The sequence below is a fragment of the Lolium perenne genome, chromosome 3 (assembly GCF_019359855.2).
Source record: "Lolium perenne isolate Kyuss_39 chromosome 3, Kyuss_2.0, whole genome shotgun sequence".
Lineage (NCBI taxonomy): Eukaryota > Viridiplantae > Streptophyta > Magnoliopsida > Poales > Poaceae > Lolium > Lolium perenne.
The window spans coordinates 333,770,021-333,775,337 of record NC_067246.2 but is presented as its reverse complement, the minus strand read 5'-3'; the positions used below and the strand labels follow the sequence as shown (position 1 = coordinate 333,775,337).

The 5,317-nt window shown below is 39.0% G+C and overlaps 1 long non-coding RNA gene across 1 annotated transcript; it reads left to right on the top strand.

The window, feature by feature from the left end:
• Positions 1–729: 729 nt before the first annotated feature.
• LOC127338916 (uncharacterized) lies at positions 730–2,696 on the top strand. The gene is made up of 4 exons (XR_007874544.2): positions 730–910; positions 1,027–1,523; positions 1,768–2,112; positions 2,386–2,696. It is a non-coding gene; the product is annotated as an uncharacterized lncRNA (long non-coding RNA).
• The last annotated feature ends 2,621 nt before the right edge of the window (positions 2,697–5,317 follow it).

The following is a 5,317-nucleotide window of genomic DNA, read 5'->3' as shown; positions in this document are numbered from 1 at the left end:
TATGCCGCCATTTTATTGTGAAAAATATTCATTTTCGTAATGTATCCGTTCCGTATCCGCTCCATATTCATTTCCGGTGATTTTCGTTTCCATATTCGTTTCCGGAGTTTTCGATTTCGTTTTCGATTCCGTCAAGATAGGTGAAAACAAAAACGATAAGACATAATTCCGTCCGTTTTCGTTCCGTTTTCAACCCTAAGTCCAGGTGACAAGTACAGCATTGCGTAGGCTAACCACAGGCATCCAGTCCTGACGAGGACAAAAGGTAAGTCAGTTCTCACAGCTGAATTTTCGTTTCCTAATTTCCTTCTGGGTTTGTACCATTGGGCACTAAGCCGGTGCTGCTGCATGTTTCCTCCTGTCCTCCTCCTCCGCCTCTCTCTCCCTCTCTCCCCCTCTATCTCTAGATCTCGACCCCGCAAGTAGGGAGGAGTCCATGGTAGCAGGAGAGTTTTTATTTGGTCAGAAATCATCTACGACTAGGAGAGGATTAGGTGTTTGCTCTGAAATTTTCGTTTCTGTTCCATGTTTCTTTCAGCTGTGAGTGTTGGGATTATGAGGCTGTTGGTTGTTGCTGATCCAGGCACAAAAAAATCTTGAAGAACCAGAAGATACAAAAATGCAAAGGTATATTTCTTCCTTGACTCATTTTCTTGCCATAAGCAATACGATGTGATAAGTTCTCTGATCTTTTGGTTGCATAACACCTTGTTTTTTATACAGGATAGGTAGATTTTGCAAGGAAAAGGGATGGGCACAACATATTGGATCCCGTATGTTGTCTCCTTCCTCTGGACTAGCAACATATCTTACTCCTTTGTGTATGTTCCTTGGTTTTGTTCCAACGAGGAGAGCAAAATCATGGCAATGAGGGGGGCTTGAAGTTTCGGCTGAGAGTCACATCCTGCAGGTATGTTTTCTTCCTTTCAATTTCGTTACTTGGATTGCAGTCCGTTTCTATGCTTGCAATTCATTTCTTGGGGTGAGGTCTCTGCGCATAATATGTTTCTTTTTGATCGAGAGCAGAGTGGTGACAGCCCGATTGCGAGACGCTCTCTGTCAAAACAGCGACTCCTGCAATGGAAATGGTGGTGCCCGCCACCGGATACCAATTTGTGCTTAGGATACAGGCTTCAGATGGCATTGGTATGCCTGGTACCAGTGAAGCACGGCTGCCTCTGCCTGCCCTACCGCTCCAAACCTTCTGGCAGGCCACTCGACGAGTTCTACAATGTCCCTGCACCATGCGCTGTTGATCCGACGAAGAAGATTCAAGTTTATAGCACCACTGGCCGTCCATATGCAGAATGAGGAGTTGAGCAATTTGCCCGTTGTGGAGTTGATACTATCGTACTACGGCTGATGAAGCTATAGGTTTTGTGGACTTATTGGTCTCACTTCTGAATCCTCTGAAATGTTTGGCTCATAAGAGAAAATTTTCTTCCTTCTCTGTTAATATTGGAAATGCAAGTGCTTCGCTGCATATTAATTTCCAGTGAGCCTATGAACTTCAGTTTAGACAGGTAATTATTGCAAATTTTAGTGATCTTTGTTTTGGTTAATACCATGGAATTTAATTCATTTTTTGCAATTATACTATTTGTGTTTATCAATTGGAGTTTCATTCAGTTTCCATTTACTATCATTGCTCCTTGTTTCCCGTTACATGCCAACACTCCTCCCAAATATTCTGTTTCCTACAGCCTAATGGCCTATCTACTCCTTTCTCTCTGTAATTTTAATCTGTATTTTCCCATTTTTGTATAGATGTATGCTCAGTAACACACGCCAAACTGAAGGGGTAAATTAGTGTCTTGCACTTGCATAACACCAGGAGCAACAACAAAGTACAACAAGGGGGAGTAGTATCAGTGTATATATTTGAAAATTGCAATAATGTCGGTGATGTGTGCTGTTTGGGTTCTTCGTGGTGCCTCCTACAAGCAGGGGAGGGTGCCGACCTTCGTTAGCGCGTCATCGCTACACGGCTACCTCTGGCCATCGGCACGTCGCTGCCAGCTTTGGGCGGTACAAGGAGCGACGGGAGTCCAGGTGACAAGAACAGCATCGCGCAGGCTAACCACCGGCATCCAGTTGTGACGAGGACAAAAGGTAAGTCAGTCCTCACAGCTGAATTTTTCGTTTCCTAATTTCCTTCTGGGTTTGTCTCTAGATTTGTTTCTTGAGCTATGTCAGTGTTAATGTACTCCACATCTGCATCTTTGGAGCTGTCTAAATTTGATGCCACATGTTATGTAAATTTGTGATAGGATCTACAAAACAGCAGCAGAATAATTGACTGCTCCACTATCCAAATAAATCGTTTTTCATTTATAATTTTTCAGTGTTGATGTGCCCTGTAACATAATTGTATCTTCTATGCAGGCATATTCGTGAATTTTACAGGGGAGTCAAGCATATCAAATGCATGTTTACATACATGGATTCTATACGATACCGCCGGTAGTTGAGTCACTCCTGGATGTTTTGAAGTCTTCTGAGAAACCTCAGCATACTATGGCACCAGAGCTTCCATTGATTTTACTACTTCTCCTATCTAGTAAAGTCAATGTTATGTGTTCACCATGTATGTCCTGCTGAATGAAGCTTCCGTGTGTTATTTCAGTTTGCCAGCTACTTTCATTAAGCCATTCTAGCAATGGCGTTGTTAGTAGTAGTAGCCCACAGCCACCAGAAATATGGAAAGTAGATTTAGTATCCATTTACAGCCAAACTAATGACAAATTGTGGAGACACATGATTGTATCTCGACATAGTGTTACGGGTAATGATAAGCTATGTGCTTGAATTTCGATTTATCAACTCATGGGTAGTATATTTTTGACCCTGCTATGCAAAAATGAGCTCACGTACATGTCTGAAAAGAAGGCACGCTAGAAAGTATTTCTATCTTTTAGATCGAATTATTATTGTCTTGGCCTGACGCCCGATAAGCTATGTGCAGGACTTCTGGTTTTTCCATTCATGGGTAGTAATATATTAGACCATGTTCTACCAAAGTGAGCTCTTGGTTTTCGATTTTATTAAAATTTAATGGTGCACCTTCCTATTGGTAATTTTTGGGCAAGCAAATTCTCACTCACACCTGTTGGATGTTGATTCAATTCGAGTTTTTTCAGCTTGACCTTACCTGTGCATATCTCAAACAAGTGAGTCAAGACTCTCATATATGAATTGTGCGTGTGTGGCTGATTATATTCATCTGAATGTAAAATTTAGGTTTTTAATCTCATGTGCATGTTAAGCACCATGCCAATGGTTCTATGATATCTATTGTTGTGCATCCGGCTAACTAATAATGTTGTATTTTTTATTTTCAGGATACATCTCGCACAGAGGAGATCAAAAGGTCCAGATCATTGTTTTGCTATGTATATGTGGCTTATGCTGAAACTTTTTCTCATAACGATTGTTGGGGGTGTGAACTTATTACTGGTTTATGTTGGAAGCTAGCGAGTTCCCTGATAATTTTTCTGAACTGGTGCCTTTTGGCTGAAGTAATTCCAATGCGAGAACTGAGCTAAACTTCCTGTTGGTAATCATTGGCATCAGAGCCGTGTTACGGAAACTGAGTCATCATCACATAATTTCCAGGATGGATGTAGGTACTTATTCTTCAGAACTATTTGATTTCCATTGAGTAGTCAAAGTCTTCTCTCTTCATTTTTTCAAAGGAAGCTGAATAGAAAGCTCCATCACTATTTATCGTATGGCTATTTATTTCCCGAGAAAACGAAAGGATAGGTGATAATTCACTTGGGGCATTACAACATTGTTACAATGTGTTCTTTTTTCCTTGCAGGTAATTGATATTACAGTATCAACCTTGATCCATTTAATACTTACCAATTCCACTGCTGTTAACTAACTATAATTTTTTATAAAACTTCTCTCTATGTTTGGAGTATAGTTGCCTGTTTTGATGAGTTATACAAGAGAGTGTGAGTTATGTTCGTCGTTGCATTTTTTATTAGTTACCCCTACTGAATTGAACAACAAGGCTACTACAAATTTAGGGGAAAGGTTATTTCAAAACTTAGTGCGCACCTGTGTGTTTTGCCCCTTCACCCCTTTTAATTATTTATTGGCAATAAGAGTTTATAAAAATGGTTGTTCGAACATCTGCAAGCATAAAGAAAAGATTATATTAAGTGGCACCACTGTACCTAGGTTCTTTCGAATTGTTGTGTTGAAGCATGAACTCTCAATGTAAATGTAATCATGCATGCTCTATACCATGATTACATTTATTTGTAAAATATGCTGATTTATGACCATTTATTAAATAATTTACAGTTCAACCTAGGTCTGTTTATTATACTTTTCTAGATTATGAACAAATTTATACATCTACAGATTTAGATGGTTGTTTCCCTGATCGAGCTCTGCTCTTTTTTCCTGCATATTTGCTTTGTTGAAACAACTTCCTAGGTGGACAATTGTAATCAGTTCTGTTACCTTCATTGTGTCAGAAATTAAGAGCTTAGATCCATTAAAATGACATGGTAATCACTAAAATATAATCAATGTTGTGAATAATTTATTTTGAATAGCAACGTATGATGCTCATATTGCAAACAGGAATTAGAATTTAGCATGTACTTGGATTTATGTTTCTCCGCATCTGTGATTTCAGAGAAGCAAACTAACTGACCTACTTTAGGACCAATGAGTGAAAAGAAATCTTCTATGGGGGCTATATTTATGTTTCTTCCAGTTTTATATGGGTGTTGTTGACCTATTTTCTCCTTAGTTTTTATTTATTCTGCGTCTCCCTGCTTAGTTGCTATAGAGATGACATGCGGCAATATATATGTTGTCTTTTGGTTTCCTGATAGAGGTCACAGAGAAGCTCGCTTACTGTTTGCTATCATAAATGAAACACAAAAAGACATTACAAGGAGCACTACATTAAAATATTCTTATAAGCACTTTTGGTGTGTGGGGCTGTTAAGTTATTTTACAGGGACGTTGTAGGCTGGTGGTTCTAGAAGCTTGAAATGCAATCCAATGTAAAATACACACAAAATCATAGAATTCCTATAAGAACAAACGCTTTAAGTAGAGTACAAGTGTGTTCTAATGGCATAACATATTCTTCTGTTGTCCTTACATGAATATTAGCAGCATTTTTTTGCACGAATACATGCATTAGAGATATATAAAAAGAAACAACTCCTTTCTTCAAATGATAATGCATAGCCATATATGTGTCTCTGAAGGTAGTTTTGAAAGTGGAGAAGTCTATGCTCATCATCGTCCTTTTTGATTTTGATTTATGCTACCGTCAATAGTT